The sequence below is a fragment of the Bombina bombina genome, chromosome 1, assembly GCF_027579735.1.
Source record: "Bombina bombina isolate aBomBom1 chromosome 1, aBomBom1.pri, whole genome shotgun sequence".
NCBI lineage: Eukaryota > Metazoa > Chordata > Amphibia > Anura > Bombinatoridae > Bombina > Bombina bombina.
This window is the reverse complement of record NC_069499.1, coordinates 1,597,626,886-1,597,644,237: the sequence shown is the minus strand read 5'-3', so window position 1 is coordinate 1,597,644,237 and position 17,352 is coordinate 1,597,626,886.

Here is a 17,352-nt window from a genome sequence, read left to right as displayed (position 1 = left end):
CTGCAAAAGTAATGTTATCACACCCAGCTCACTACAGTAGTGACAGCTCAGTAATGACAACCTGCACAAGTAATGTTATCACACCCAGCTCACTACAGTAGTGACAGCTCAGTAATGACTGCCTGCACAAGTAATGTTATCACACCCAGTTCACTAAAGTAGTGACAGCCTGCAGAATTAATGACATACCCAGCTCACTGCAGTAGTGACAGCTCAGTAATGACAGCCTGCACAAATAATTTTATCACACCCAGCTCACTACAGTAGTGACAGCTCATTAATGACAGCCTGCACAAGTAATGTTATCACACCCAGCTCACTACAGTAGTAACAGCTCAGTAATGACTGCCTGCACAAGTAATGTTATCAGACCCAGTTCACTAAAGTAGTGACAGCCTGCAGAATTAATGACATACCCAGCTCACTGCAGTAGTGAGAGCTCAGTAATGACAGCCTGCACAAATAATTTTATCACACCCAGCTCACTACAGTAGTGACAGCTCATTAATGACAGCCTGCACAAGTAATGTTATCACACCCAGCTCACTACAGTAGTGACAGCTCAGTAATGACAGCCTGCACAAGTAATGTTATCACACCCAGCTCACTACAGTAGTGACAGCTCAGTAATGACAACCTGCACAAGTAATGTTATCACACCCAGCTCACTACAGTAGTGACAGCTCAGTAATGACAGCCTGCACAAATAATGTTATCACACCCAGCTCACTACAGTAGTGACAGCTCAGTAATGACAGCCTGCACAAATAATGTTATCACACCCAGCTCACTACAGTAGTGATAGCTCAGTAATGACTGCCTGTACAAGTAATGTTATCACACCCAGCTCACTACAGTAGTGACAGCTCAGTAATGACAGCCTGCACAAGTAATGTTATCACACCCAGCTCACTACAATAGTGACAGCTCAGTAATGACAGCCTGCACAAGTAATGTTATCACACCCAGCTCACTACAGTAGTGATAGCTCAGTAATGACAGCCTGTACAAGTAATGTTATCACACCCAGCTCACTACAGTAGTGACCGCTCAGTAATGACAGCCTGTACAAGTAATGTTATCACACCCAGCTCACTACAGTAGTGACAGCTCAGTAATGACAGCCTGCACAAATAATGTTATAACACCCAGCTCACTACAGTAGTGACAGTTCAGTAATGACAGCCTGCACAAATAATGTTATAACACCCAGCTCACTACAGTAGTGACAGCTCAGTAATGACAACCTGCACAAGTAATGTTATCACACCGTGCTCACTACAGTAGTGACAGCTCAGTAATGACAGCCTGCACAAGTAATATTATCACACCGTGCTCACTACAGTAGTGACAGCTCAGTAATGACAGCCTGCACAAATAATGTTATCACACACAGCTCACTACAGTAGTGACCGCTCAGTAATGACAGCCTGCACAAGAAATGTTATCACACCGTGCTCACTACAGTAGTGACCGCTCAGTAATGACAGCCTGCACAAATAATGTTATCACACACAGCTCACTACAGTAGTGACCGCTCAGTAATGACAGCCTGCACAAGAAATGTTATCACACCGTGCTCACTACAGTAGTGACCGCTCAGTAATGACAGCCTGCACAAATAATGTTATCACACACAGCTCACTACAGTAGTGACCGCTCAGTAATGACAGCCTGCACAATTAATGTTATCACATCCAGCTCACTACAGTAGTGACCGCTCAGTAATGACAGCCTGTACAAGTAATGTTATCACATCCAGCTCACTACAGTAGTGACCGCTCAGTAATGACAGCCTGCACAAGTAATGTTATCACACACAGCTCACTACAGTAGTGACCGCTCAGTAATGACAGCCTGTACAAGTAATGTTATCACATCCAGCTCACTACAGTAGTGACAGCTCAGTAATGACAGCCTGCACAATTAATGTTATCACATCCAGCTCACTACAGTAGTGACCGCTCAGTAATGACAGCCTGTACAAGTAATGTTATCACATCCAGCTCACTACAGTAGTGACCGCTCAGTAATGACAGCCTGCACAAGTAATGTTATCACACCGTGCTCACTACAGTAGTGACAGCTCAGTAATGACAGCCTGCACAAGTAATGTTATCACACCCAGCTCACTACAGTAGTGACAGCTCAGTAATGACAGCCTGCACAAGTAATGTTATCACACCGTGCTCACTACAGTAGTGACAGCTCAGTAATGACAGCCTGTACAAGTAATGTTATCACATCCAGCTCACTACAGTAGTGACCGCTCAGTAATGACAGCCTGCACAAGTAATGTTATCACACCCAGCTCACTACAGTAGTGACAGCTCAGTAATGACAACCTGCACAAGTAATGTTATCAAACCCAGCTCACTACAGTAGTGACAGCTCAGTAATGACAGCCTGCACAAGTAATGTTATCACACCATGCTCACTACAGTAGTGACCGCTCAGTAATGACAGCCTGTACAAGTAATGTTATCACATCCAGCTCACTACAGTAGTGACCGCTCAGTAATGACAGCCTGCACAATTAATGTTATCACATCCAGCTCACTACAGTAGTGACCGCCCAGTAATGACAGCCTGTACAAGTAATGTTATCACATCCAGCTCACTACAGTAGTGACCGCTCAGTAATGACAGCCTGCACAAGTAATGTTATCACACACAGCTCACTACAGTAGTGACCGCTCAGTAATGACAGCCTGTACAAGTAATGTTATCACATCCAGCTCACTACAGTAGTGACAGCTCAGTAATGACAGCCTGCACAATTAATGTTATCACATCCAGCTCACTACAGTAGTGACCGCTCAGTAATGACAGCCTGTACAAGTAATGTTATCACATCCAGCTCACTACAGTAGTGACCGCTCAGTAATGACAGCCTGCACAAGTAATGTTATCACACCGTGCTCACTACAGTAGTGACCGCTCAGTAATGACAGCCTGCACAAGTAATGTTATCACAGCCAGCTCACTACAGTAGTGACAGCTCAGTAATGACAGCCTGCACAAGTAATGTTATCACACCGTGCTCACTACAGTAGTGACAGCTCAGTAATGACAGCTTGTACAAGTAATGTTATCACATCCAGCTCACTACAGTAGTGACCGCTCAGTAATGACAGCCTGCACAAGTAATGTTATCACACCCAGCTCACTACAGTAGTGACAGCTCAGTAATGACAACCTGCACAAGTAATGTTATCACACCCAGCTCACTACAGTAGTGACAGCTCAGTAATGACAGCCTGCACAAGTAATGTTATCACACCGTGCTCACTACAGTAGTGACCGCTCAGTAATGACAGCCTGTACAAGTAATGTTATCACATCCAGCTCACTACAGTAGTGACCGCTCAGTAATGACAGCCTGCACAATTAATGTTATCACATCCAGCTCACTACAGTAGTGACCGCTCAGTAATGACAGCCTGCACAATTAATGTTATCACATCCAGCTCACTACAGTAGTGACCGCTCAGTAATGACAGCCTGCACAAGTAATGTTATCACACACAGCTCACTACAGTAGTGACCGCTCAGTAATGACAGCCTGTACAAGTAATGTTATCACATCCAGCTCACTACAGTAGTGACAGCTCAGTAATGACAGCCTGCACAATTAATGTTATCACATCCAGCTCACTACAGTAGTGACCGCTCAGTAATGACAGCCTGTACAAGTAATGTTATCACATCCAGCTCACTACAGTAGTGACCGCTCAGTAATGACAGCCTGCACAAGTAATGTTATCACACCGTGCTCACTACAGTAGTGACAGCTCAGTAATGACAGCCTGTACAAGTAATGTTATCAAACCCAGCTCACTACAGTAGTGACAGCTCAGTAATGACAGCCTGCACAAGTAATGTTATCACACCGTGCTCACTACAGTAGTGACAGCTCAGTAATGACAGCCTGTACAAGTAATGTTATCACATCCAGCTCACTACAGTAGTGACCGCTCAGTAATGACAGCCTGCACAAGTAATGTTATCACACCCAGCTCACTACAGTAGTGACAGCTCAGTAATGACAACCTGCACAAGTAATGTTATCACACCCAGCTCACTACAGTAGTGACAGCTCAGTAATGACAGCCTGCACAAGTAATGTTATCACACCATGCTCACTACAGTAGTGACCGCTCAGTAATGACAGCCTGTACAAGTAATGTTATCACATCCAGCTCACTACAGTAGTGACCGCTCAGTAATGACAGCCTGCACAAGTAATGTTATCACACCGTGCTCACTACAGTAGTGACAGCTCAGTAATGACAGCCTGCACAAATAATGTTATCACACACAGCTCACTACAGTAGTGACAGCTCAGTAATGACAGCCTGCACAAGTAATGTTATCACACCCAGCTCACTACAGTAGTGACAGCTCAGTAATGACAGCCTGCACAAATAATTTTATCACACCCAGCTCACTACAGTAGTGACAGCTCATTAATGACAGCCTGCACAAGTAATGTTATCACATCCAGCTCACTACAGTAGTAACAGCTCAGTAATGACAGCCTGCACAAGTAATGTTATCACACCCAGCTCACTACAGTAGTGACAGCTCAGTAATGACAACCTGCACAAGTAATGTTATCACACCCAGCTCACTACAGTAGTGACAGCTCAGTAATGACAGCCTGCACAAATAATGTTATCACACCCAGCTCACTACAGTAGTGACAGCTCAGTAATGACAGCCTGCACAAATAATGTTATCACACCCAGCTCACTACAGTAGTGATAGCTCAGTAATGACTGCCTGTACAAGTAATGTTATCACACCCAGCTCACTACAGTAGTGACAGCTCAGTAATGACAGCCTGCACAAGTAATGTTATCACACCCAGCTCACTACAATAGCGACAGCTCAGTAATGACAGCCTGCACAAGTAATGTTATCACACCCAGCTCACTACAGTAGTGATAGCTCAGTAATGACAGCCTGTACAAGTAATGTTATCACACCCAGCTCACTACAGTAGTGACCGCTCAGTAATGACAGCCTGTACAAGTAATGTTATCACACCCAGCTCACTACAGTAGTGACAGCTCAGTAATGACAGCCTGCACAAATAATGTTATAACACCCAGCTCACTACAGTAGTGACAGCTCAGTAATGACAACCTGCACAAGTAATGTTATCACACCGTGCTCACTACAGTAGTGACAGCTCAGTAATGACAGCCTGCACAAGTAATATTATCACACCGTGCTCACTACAGTAGTGACAGCTCAGTAATGACAGCCTGCACAAATAATGTTATCACACACAGCTCACTACAGTAGTGACCGCTCAGTAATGACAGCCTGCACAAGAAATGTTATCACACCGTGCTCACTACAGTAGTGACCGCTCAGTAATGACAGCCTGCACAAATAATGTTATCACACACAGCTCACTACAGTAGTGACCGCTCAGTAATGACAGCCTGCACAAGAAATGTTATCACACCGTGCTCACTACAGTAGTGACCGCTCAGTAATGACAGCCTGCACAAATAATGTTATCACACACAGCTCACTACAGTAGTGACCGCTCAGTAATGACAGCCTGCACAATTAATGTTATCACATCCAGCTCACTACAGTAGTGACCGCTCAGTAATGACAGCCTGTACAAGTAATGTTATCACATCCAGCTCACTACAGTAGTGGCCGCTCAGTAATGACAGCCTGCACAAGTAATGTTATCACACACAGCTCACTACAGTAGTGACCGCTCAGTAATGACAGCCTGTACAAGTAATGTTATCACATCCAGCTCACTACAGTAGTGACAGCTCAGTAATGACAGCCTGCACAATTAATGTTATCACATCCAGCTCACTACAGTAGTGACCGCTCAGTAATGACAGCCTGTACAAGTAATGTTATCACATCCAGCTCACTACAGTAGTGACCGCTCAGTAATGACAGCCTGCACAAGTAATGTTATCACACCGTGCTCACTACAGTAGTGACAGCTCAGTACTGACAGCCTGCACAAGTAATGTTATCACACCCAGCTCACTACAGTAGTGACAGCTCAGTAATGACAGCCTGCACAAGTAATGTTATCACACCGTGCTCACTACAGTAGTGACAGCTCAGTAATGACAGCCTGTACAAGTAATGTTATCACATCCAGCTCACTACAGTAGTGACCACTCAGTAATGACAGCCTGCACAAGTAATGTTATCACACCCAGCTCACTACAGTAGTGACAGCTCAGTAATGACAACCTGCACAAGTAATGTTATCAAACCCAGCTCACTACAGTAGTGACAGCTCAGTAATGACAGCCTGCACAAGTAATGTTATCACACCATGCTCACTACAGTAGTGACCGCTCAGTAATGACAGCCTGTACAAGTAATGTTATCACATCCAGCTCACTACAGTAGTGACCGCTCAGTAATGACAGCCTGCACAATTAATGTTATCACATCCAGCTCACTACAGTAGTGACCGCCCAGTAATGACAGCCTGTACAAGTAATGTTATCACATCCAGCTCACTACAGTAGTGACCGCTCAGTAATGACAGCCTGCACAAGTAATGTTATCACACACAGCTCACTACAGTAGTGACCGCTCAGTAATGACAGCCTGTACAAGTAATGTTATCACATCCAGCTCACTACAGTAGTGACAGCTCAGTAATGACAGCCTGCACAATTAATGTTATCACATCCAGCTCACTATAGTAGTGACCGCTCAGTAATGACAGCCTGTACAAGTAATGTTATCACATCCAGCTCACTACAGTAGTGACCGCTCAGTAATGACAGCCTGCACAAGTAATGTTATCACACCGTGCTCACTACAGTAGTGACAGCTCAGTAATGACAGCCTGCACAAGTAATGTTATCACAGCCAGCTCACTACAGTAGTGACAGCTCAGTAATGACAGCCTGCACAAGTAATGTTATCACACCGTGCTCACTACAGTAGTGACAGCTCAGTAATGACAGCTTGTACAAGTAATGTTATCACATCCAGCTCACTACAGTAGTGACCGCTCAGTAATGACAGCCTGCACAAGTAATGTTATCACACCCAGCTCACTACAGTAGTGACAGCTCAGTAATGACAACCTGCACAAGTAATGTTATCACACCCAGCTCACTACAGTAGTGACAGCTCAGTAATGACAGCCTGCACAAGTAATGTTATCACACCGTGCTCACTACAGTAGTGACCGCTCAGTAATGACAGCCTGTACAAGTAATGTTATCACATCCAGCTCACTACAGTAGTGACCGCTCAGTAATGACAGCCTGCACAATTAATGTTATCACATCCAGCTCACTACAGTAGTGACCGCTCAGTAATGACAGCCTGCACAATTAATGTTATCACATCCAGCTCACTACAGTAGTGACCGCTCAGTAATGACAGCCTGCACAAGTAATGTTATCACACACAGCTCACTACAGTAGTGACCGCTCAGTAATGACAGCCTGTACAAGTAATGTTATCACATCCAGCTCACTACAGTAGTGACAGCTCAGTAATGACAGCCTGCACAGTTAATGTTATCACATCCAGCTCACTACAGTAGTGACCGCTCAGTAATGACAGCCTGTACAAGTAATGTTATCACATCCAGCTCACTACAGTAGTGACCGCTCAGTAATGACAGCCTGCACAAGTAATGTTATCACACCGTGCTCACTACAGTAGTGACAGCTCAGTAATGACAGCCTGTACAAGTAATGGTATCAAACCCAGCTCACTACAGTAGTGACAGCTCAGTAATGACAGCCTGCACAAGTAATGTTATCACACCATGCTCACTACAGTAGTGACAGCTCAGTAATGACAGCCTGTACAAGTAATGTTATCACATCCAGCTCACTACAGTAGTGACCGCTCAGTAATGACAGCCTGCACAAGTAATGTTATCACACCCAGCTCACTACAGTAGTGACAGCTCAGTAATGACAACCTGCACAAGTAATGTTATCACACCCAGCTCACTACAGTAGTGACAGCTCAGTAATGACAGCCTGCACAAGTAATGTTATCACACCATGCTCACTACAGTAGTGACCGCTCAGTAATGACAGCCTGTACAAGTAATGTTATCACATCCAGCTCACTACAGTAGTGACCGCTCAGTAATGACAGCCTGCACAAGTAATGTTATCACACCGTGCTCACTACAGTAGTGACAGCTCAGTAATGACAGCCTGCACAAATAATGTTATCACACACAGCTCACTACAGTAGTGACAGCTCAGTAATGACAGCCTGTACAAGTAATGTTATCACATCCAGCTCACTACAGTAGTGACCGCTCAGTAATGACAGCCTGCACAAGTAATGTTATCACATCCAGCTCACTACAGTAGTGACCGCTCAGTAATGACAGCCTGCACAAATAATGTTATCACACACAGCTCACTACAGTAGTGACAGCTCAGTAATGACAGCCTGTACAAGTAATGTTATCACATCCAGCTCACTACAGTAGTGACAGCTCAGTAATGACAGCCTGCACAAGTAATGTTATCACATCCAGCTCACTACAGTAGTGACCGCTCAGTAATGACAGCCTGTACAAGTAATGTTATCACATCCAGCTCACTACAGTAGTGACCGCTCAGTAATGACAGCCTGCACAAGTAATGTTATCACACCGTGCTCACTACAGTAGTGACAGCTCAGTAATGACAGCCTGCACAAGTAATGTTATCACACCGTGCTCACTACAGTAGTGACAGCTCAGTAATGACAGCCTACACAAGTAATGTTATCACACCGTGCTCACTACAGTAGTGACCGCTCAGTAATGACAGCCTGTACAAGTAATGTTATCACATCCAGCTCACTACAGTAGTGACCGCTCAGTAATGACAGCCTGCACAAGTAATGTTATCACACCGTGCTCACTACAGTAGTGACAGCTCAGTAATGACAGCCTGCACAAATAATGTTATCACACACAGCTCACTACAGTAGTGACAGCTCAGTAATGACAGCCTGTACAAGTAATGTTATCACATCCAGCTCACTACAGTAGTGACCGCTCAGTAATGACAGCCTGCACAAGTAATGTTATCACACCGTGCTCACTACAGTAGTGACCGCTCAGTAATGACAGCCTGCACAAGTAATGTTATCACACCCAGCTCACTACAGTAGTGACAGCTCAGTAATGACAGCCTGCACAAGTAATGTTATCACACCCAGCTCACTACAGTAGTGACAGCTCAGTAATGACAGCCTGCACAAGTAATGTTATCACACCCAGCTCACTACAGTAGTGACAGCTCAGTAATGACAGCCTGCACAAGTAATGTTATCACACCGTGCTCACTACAGTAGTGACCGCTCAGTAATGACAGCCTGTACAAGTAATGTTATCACATCCAGCTCACTACAGTAGTGACCGCTCAGTAATGACAGCCTGCACAAGTAATGTTATCACACCGTGCTCACTACAGTAGTGACAGCTCAGTAATGACAGCCTGCACAAATAATGTTATCACACACAGCTCACTACAGTAGTGACAGCTCAGTAATGACAGCCTGTACAAGTAATGTTATCACATCCAGCTCACTACAGTAGTGACCGCTCAGTAATGACAGCCTGCAAAAGTAATGTTATCACATCCAGCTCACTACAGTAGTGACCGCTCAGTAATGACAGCCTGCAGAAATAATGTTATCACACACAGCTCACTACAGTAGTGACAGCTCAGTAATGACAGCCTGTACAAGTAATGTTATCACATCCAGCTCACTACAGTAGTGACAGCTCAGTAATGACAGCCTGCACAAGTAATGTTATCACATCCAGCTCACTACAGTAGTGACCGCTCAGTAATGACAGCCTGTACAAGTAATGTTATCACATCCAGCTCACTACAGTAGTGACAGCTCAGTAATGACAGCCTGCACAAGTAATGTTATCACACCGTGCTCACTACAGTAGTGACAGCTCAGTAATGACAGCCTGCACAAGTAATGTTATCACACCCAGCTCACTACAGTAGTGACAGCTCAGTAATGACAGCCTGCACAAGTAATGTTATCACACCGTGCTCACTACAGTAGTGACAGCTCAGTAATGACAGCCTGTACAAGTAATGTTATCACATCCAGCTCACTACAGTAGTGACCGCTCAGTAATGACAGCCTGCACAAGTAATGTTAATACACCCAGCTCACTACAGTAGTGACAGCTCAGTAATGACAACCTGCACAAGTAATGTTATCACACCCAGCTCACTACATTAGTGACAGCTCAGTAATGACAGCCTGCACAAGTAATGTTATCACACCGTGCTCACTACAGTAGTGACCGCTCAGTAATGACAGCCTGTACAAGTAATGTTATCACATCCAGCTCACTACAGTAGTGACCGCTCAGTAATGACAGCCTGCACAAGTAATGTTATCACACCGTGCTCACTACAGTAGTGACAGCTCAGTAATGACAGCCTGCACAAATAATGTTATCACACACAGCTCACTACAGTAGTGACAGCTCAGTAATGACAGCCTGTACAAGTAATGTTATCACATCCAGCTTACTACAGTAGTGACCGCTCAGTAATGACAGCCTGCACAAGTAATGTTATCACACCGTGCTCACTACAGTAGTGACCGCTCAGTAATGACAGCCTGCACAAGTAATGTTATCACATCCAGCTCACTACAGTAGTGACCGCTCAGTAATGACAGCCTGTACAAGTAATGTTATCACATCCAGCTCACTACAGTAGTGACCGCTCAGTAATGACAGCCTGCACAAGTAATGTTATCACACCGTGCTCACTACAGTAGTGACAGCTCAGTAATGACAGCCTGCACAAGTAATGTTATCACACCCAGCTCACTACAGTAGTGACAGCTCAGTAATGACAGCCTGCACAAGTAATGTTATCACACCGTGCTCACTACAGTAGTGACAGCTCAGTAATGACAGCCTGTACAAGTAATGTTATCACATCCAGCTCACTACAGTAGTGACCGCTCAGTAATGACAGCCTGCACAAGTAATGTTATCACACCCAGCTCACTACAGTAGTGACAGCTCAGTAATGACAACCTGCACAAGTAATGTTATCACACCCAGCTCACTACATTAGTGACAGCTCAGTAATGACAGCCTGCACAAGTAATGTTATCACACCGTGCTCACTACAGTAGTGACAGCTCAGTAATGACAGCCTGCACAAATAATGTTATCACACACAGCTCACTACAGTAGTGACAGCTCAGTAATGACAGCCTGTACAAGTAATGTTATCACATCCAGCTTACTACAGTAGTGACCGCTCAGTAATGACAGCCTGCACAAGTAATGTTATCACACCGTGCTCACTACAGTAGTGACAGCTCAGTAATGACAGCCTGCACAAATAATGTTATCACACCCAGCTCACTACAGTAGTGACAGCTCAGTAATGACAGCCTGCACAAGTAATGTTATCACACCCAGCTCACTACAGTAGTGACAGCTCAGTAATGACAGCCTGCACAAGTAATGTTATCACACCCAGCTCACTACAGTAGTGACAGCTCAGTAATGACAGCCTGCACAAGTAATGTTATCACACCGTGCTCACTACAGTAGTGACAGCTCAGTAATGACAGCATGCACAACTAATGACATCACACCCATCTCACTACAGTAGTGACAGCTCAGTAATGACAGCCTGCACAAGTAATGTTATCACACCCAGCTCACTACAGTAGTGACAGCTCAGTAATGACAGCATGCACAACTAATGACATCACACCCATCTCACTACAGTAGTGACAGCTCAGTAATGACAGCCTGCACAAGTAATGTTATCACACCCAGCTCACTACAGTAGTGACAGCTCAGTAATGACAGCCTGCACAAGTAATGTTATCACACCCAGCTCACTACAGTAGTGACCGCTCAGTAATGACAGCCTGCACAAATAATGTTATCACACCCAGCTCACTACAGTAGTGACAGCTCAGTAATGGCAGCCTGCACAACTAATGACATCACACCCATCTCACTACAGTAGTGACAGCTCAGTAATGACAGCATGCACAACTAATGACATCACACCCATCTCACTACAGTAGTGACAGCTCAGTAATGACAGCATGCACAACTAATGACATCACACCCAGCTCACTACAGTAGTTACAGTCCAGTAGTGACATCCTGAACAAATAATGACATCATACCTAGTTCTCTACAGTAATGACACCCTGCAAAAGTAATGACATCACACTCAGCTCACTACAATGATGAATCCTGCATTTAAAAAGTGTATATGTACATGATAACAATAATAATATACATAAAAAAGTCAAGTTTTAGTCGTTATATACTAAGCAACATGACATTTTGTCTGTTTGTACCAAGCTGCTTTTATTGTTAGAGTATTGTCTAACACTAACTGAGGTTTCCAGAGCACAATTCCTTATTCCCCAGTTGTTTACCATAATATCTACTGCTAAGTAAATAATCTGAATTTTTGAAACCCTCTTGCAAAACAAGAAGATCAGAGAATAAAAATAAATATATTACATGGATGGTCTGAAAAGTTTGCAGAATGACTTTAGCTTGAATAAACATTTTACCGCAAAGCTTAAGTCTCAGTATGCGCTGTTTACATAGCCAAATGCACAGCGCTAGTGAGATGAGCTGGGGTGTGGCCCTTCCCGGGAACACCAACCCTAATTACCCAGTGTTTATAAACAAGAAGCTAATCTGTGGTCGGAGCCAGCAGGCAGCTCTGATATGTGATTGATCAAGTGGACAGGACAGGGCCACAGCTGGTGCTTTGTATAAATATATACGCTTGTCGCAGGGGCCCCACATCACTAATAATATGATTAGACTTGGGGAGGGGGGAGACCAGATCATCTATCCCAATAAATAGGTTAAAAACACTCAGCAAAATGTTTACTGTACGCTTCACTTATTTATTTTGTGCCTTAAATCTGTCTGTTAACAGAATGTCTCACAATAACAAATACTGCAGAATTCCTAGAGATTTGTGACAGTAAATGACACTGGTGTCACAATAATGACTTCAGAAAAGAACAAGCTCTCTATATAAAACGGCTGTGAGCTCAGGGGAAACATGACAAACACTTAAAAGGACATGAAACACAATAGCTAGCTCCATCCTTCAATAAAGGATATCAAAAGAATGAAGCAAAATTGCTAATAGAAGTCAATTAGAAAATTGTTTATGTTTATTTCATCATTCAGACAGAACATATATTGTTAAAGGGTTAAATGCTAAGTATGGGATGCTCCTGACCATAACTTTATTAACTCTTTTAATATTAACTGAATAAAAGACACATAAATGGAAGGAAGACCATAAACTAAATAACCGACTAAACTTACGCTTAAACTTGGTGGCTAAAATTTACCTCAAGCAAAAGAGGACACGGACCAGTTATTAAAGGGAACCCCCACATTTTCTTTCATGATTTGGATAGAACATACCATGTTAAACAACTTTCCAATTTACTTCTATTATCAAATTTGCTTCATTCTCTTGTTATCCTTTGCTGAAGGAACAGCATTGCAACTACTGGCAGCTAGCTGATCATATCTAGATAGCCAATCACAAGAGACAAATGTGTGCAGGCGCCAATCAGCAGCTAGCTGATCATATCTAGATAGCCAATCACAAGAGACAAATGTGTGCAGGCATCAATCAGCAGCTAGCTCCCACTAGTATAGGATACGTGCGTATTCTTTTCCAACAAGGGATACCAAGAGAACAAAGCACATTAGAAAATAGAAGTCCATCTAAAAGTGTCTTAAAACAAAATGCTGTGTCTCAATCATACAAGTTTCATTGTGACTTTCCTATCTCTTTAAGCACTGCAACGGCGCTGTCACAGACGCTCGGCCATCAGCAGTGCTAGGGGCAATTATAGAGCTGAAATAGCGAGAAAAAAACTGCTGGAAATTCCAATAAGTAATTAGAAAAGAAAAAAACTGCCCACCAGGGCGGTGCTGGATGCAGGAAAATATAATACAAAAAGTATGAGACAGAAAAGCACTTAGGCAAAATAAAAAAAACTACTTACAAAATAACAAAGTCCCTAAAATATAACACTCGTAAAACATAACGTTTATTAGTAAAAAGTTAAAAACATAGGTAAAAGCATTTAAAATGAAAATAAAAAAATGAAAATACTGGTGAGTCCAGGGCCCAGCAAAAAAGAAAAGAAAAGAAAATATAATAGCAATCAGGAAAAAGCACAAAAGGGGTAACTATCCCCATTACAATGTGTGGCACGAAACACAAAAAAGCCCCTTAGATAAATCTATCTGCGATTATTAAATACTCCGCACTGGAGCCCGAAAGGGGGGGGCAATCTGCTAACATTTTCATGACACCACACCGCAATTATTTTAAAAGGACTGGGTGTTCCCTGCTACTATCCCTGAAAACATAAAAAAAACAAGTTGTCACAATCAAGAAGAATCAATAAACTGGCTCAAAGGGACACGACTCACCAGGAAAGCCTGACGTCCGTTTCACATACAGCTTTATCAAAGGCAAATTGCAAAACTCAATTTCAGGTATTTCTCAGCATAGCCGGCCAATCAAAAACAGGAAAACCCAGGTAGGTCACAAGATACCTCCAGATCATGTGACAAAAAGCAGGTGTTGATAAAACAGACATAGAGCCAGCATATTCCAGCAAAGTATCGCCCCATATGATTCTCATCCTTTCATTTTAAGGAGCTGTATCAAATATTAGATGCCTCAAAAAATAAATATAATGTATTTTTCTTCCTTTCCTTCTCCCCTTCCCTTCCTCTTTTTCTTTGCTTTTTCTCTTCCTTTCCCGTCTTTCTCCTTTCCTTTTATTAAGCCTGTATACAAGTAACAGCATGATAAACAATAAATATACAGGTGCAACTATAAAAACGAATGGTGCGCACAGAGAGTGATGTCGTAACAAAACCTCCTATTTCATAAGTATCAGACAGAACTATGTATGTTCCTTTATATTCCCATAAAAATATATAACCGTTCATGACACTAATTAGTCAGATATATATATGAATCAGCCAATAGGAATGAGAGCTGCTTAAATCCTATTGGCTGCTCAAATCAGATTTAAATTTTTCAGCAAATAGGAATGCAATGGTACCCCCAGTATAAAAGGGGTACCTTGCATTTGAATCCTCAGTGTGCGGCAGATGATCACATGAAGAGGACCTCCATATCAGATCGATGGATCTCCACCTGGACCTTTCACCTCTGCAGGGATGAAGAAGATGCCGGTCCCTCGATGGATTAAGATGGAGACGCCTGGATGAAGATGAACCTCCGCCTATATAAATATGGACCTCTGCCTGGATGAAGATGGACCTCTGCCTGGATGAAGATGGACCTCTGCCTGGATGAAGATGGATCTCCGTCTGGACCTCCGCCTCCGTGCATCGACCACTCTGTCTCCACAGGGATGAAGAAGATGCCGGTCCCTCGATGGATGAAGATGGAGCCACTGGGATGAAGATCGTTCAAGCCGGACATCAGCAACTATGAGTACCTAAAGAGGGGTTAGTGTTAGGTTTTTTTAAGGTTTGTTTTGGGGTGTTTTTTTTTTTAGATTAGGGCTAATGGGCAATCTTAGAAGAGCTGAAAGCCCCTTTAAGGGAAATGCCAATACAAATGCCCTTTTCAGGGCAATGGGTAGATTAGGTTTTTTTAAGTTAGTTTTTTTTTATTTTGTGGATTTGGAGTGGGTGGGAGTTTGTAATGTTAGGGGGTGTTTGTTTTTATTTTGTAGCAAAAGAGCTGTTAACTTTAGGGCAATGCCCTACAAAAGGTCCTTTTAAGGGCCCTTGGTAGTTTATTATAGATTAGGTTTTTTTATTTTGGGGTGTTTTTTTTATATATATAAGAATAGGAATAATTTTTATTGTTTTGGATAATTTTGTTTGTTATTTTTTGTAATTTTAGTGTTTTTTTATTTTTGTAATGTTCGGTTTAATTTCACAGGTAAGTTTGTATTTATTTTAACTAGGTAGTTAGTAAATAGTTAATAACTATTTACTAACTAGTCTACCTAGTTAAAATAAATACAAACTTGCCTGTGAAATAAAAATAAAACCTAAGCTAGCTACAATGTAATTATTAGTTAAATTGTAGTTAACTTAGGTTTTATTTCACAGGTAAGTTTGTATTTAGATTTAAATAGGTATTATTAGTTAATATTTGTAACTTTAATTTAGCTCTATTTTAATTATGTTAAAGTTAGGGGGTGTTAGGGGTTAATATAGTTTAATTAAGGTTGTTGCGATGTGGGGGCTGGCGAATTTGGGGTTAATAGGTTTAGTTTGTTTGGGGAATGTTTGGTAACTGCGGTTTAGGGGATAATAGGTTTAGTTAGTGTCGGCGATGTTTGGTAACTGCGGTCTAGGGGTTAATAGGTTTTGTTAGTCTCAACGATGTCGGGGAGCAGCAGTTTAGGGGTTAACAGGTTTAGTTAGTGTTGACGATGTGGGGGGTGGGTGCAGTTTAGGTGTTTATAGGTTTAGATAGAGTCCGCGATGTCAAGGAGCTGCGGTTTAGGGGTTAACAGGTTTAGTTAGTTTTGGCGATCTAGCGGTTTACAGGTTTAGTTAGTGTAGGCGATGTGGGGGGTGCAGTTTAGGTGTTAATAGGTTTAGTTAGTGTCGGTTATGTTGGGGAACGGCAGTTTAGGGGTTAATAGCTTTATATACGCCTAGATTTAGAGTTTTGCGGCTGAAGGGGTGCGTTAGCTATGCGTCTTTTTTTTCTAGCGCTGCTTCTAAACAACGCTGGTATTGAGAGTTCTCTGAAGAGCTGCATTAGGCTCCAAAAAGGGAGCGTACAGGCATATTTACCGCCGCTTCAACCCTCAATACTAGCGTTGCTTACGGTAGCGGCTAGCTGGAAAAATGTGCTTGTGCACGATTTCCCCATAGGAAACAATGGGGCAGTTTGGGCAGAAAAAAACCTAACACCTGCAAAAAAGCAGCGTTAAGCTCCTAACGCAGCCCCATTGTTTCCTATGGGGAAACACTTCCTACGTCTGCACCTAACACCCTAACATGAACCCCGAGTCTAAACACCCCTAACCTTACACTTATTAACCCCTAATCTGCCTCTCCGGACACCGCCGCAATCTATATTATCCCTATGTACCCCTAATCTGCTGCCCCTAACATCGCCGACACCTATATTATATTTATTAACCCCTTATCTGCCCCTCCCAACATCGCCGCTACCTTACCTACACTTATTAACCCCTAATCTGCCGACCAGACCTCGCTGCTACTCTAATAAAGTTATTAAACCCTAAACCGCCACACTCCCGCCTTGCAAACCCTATAAT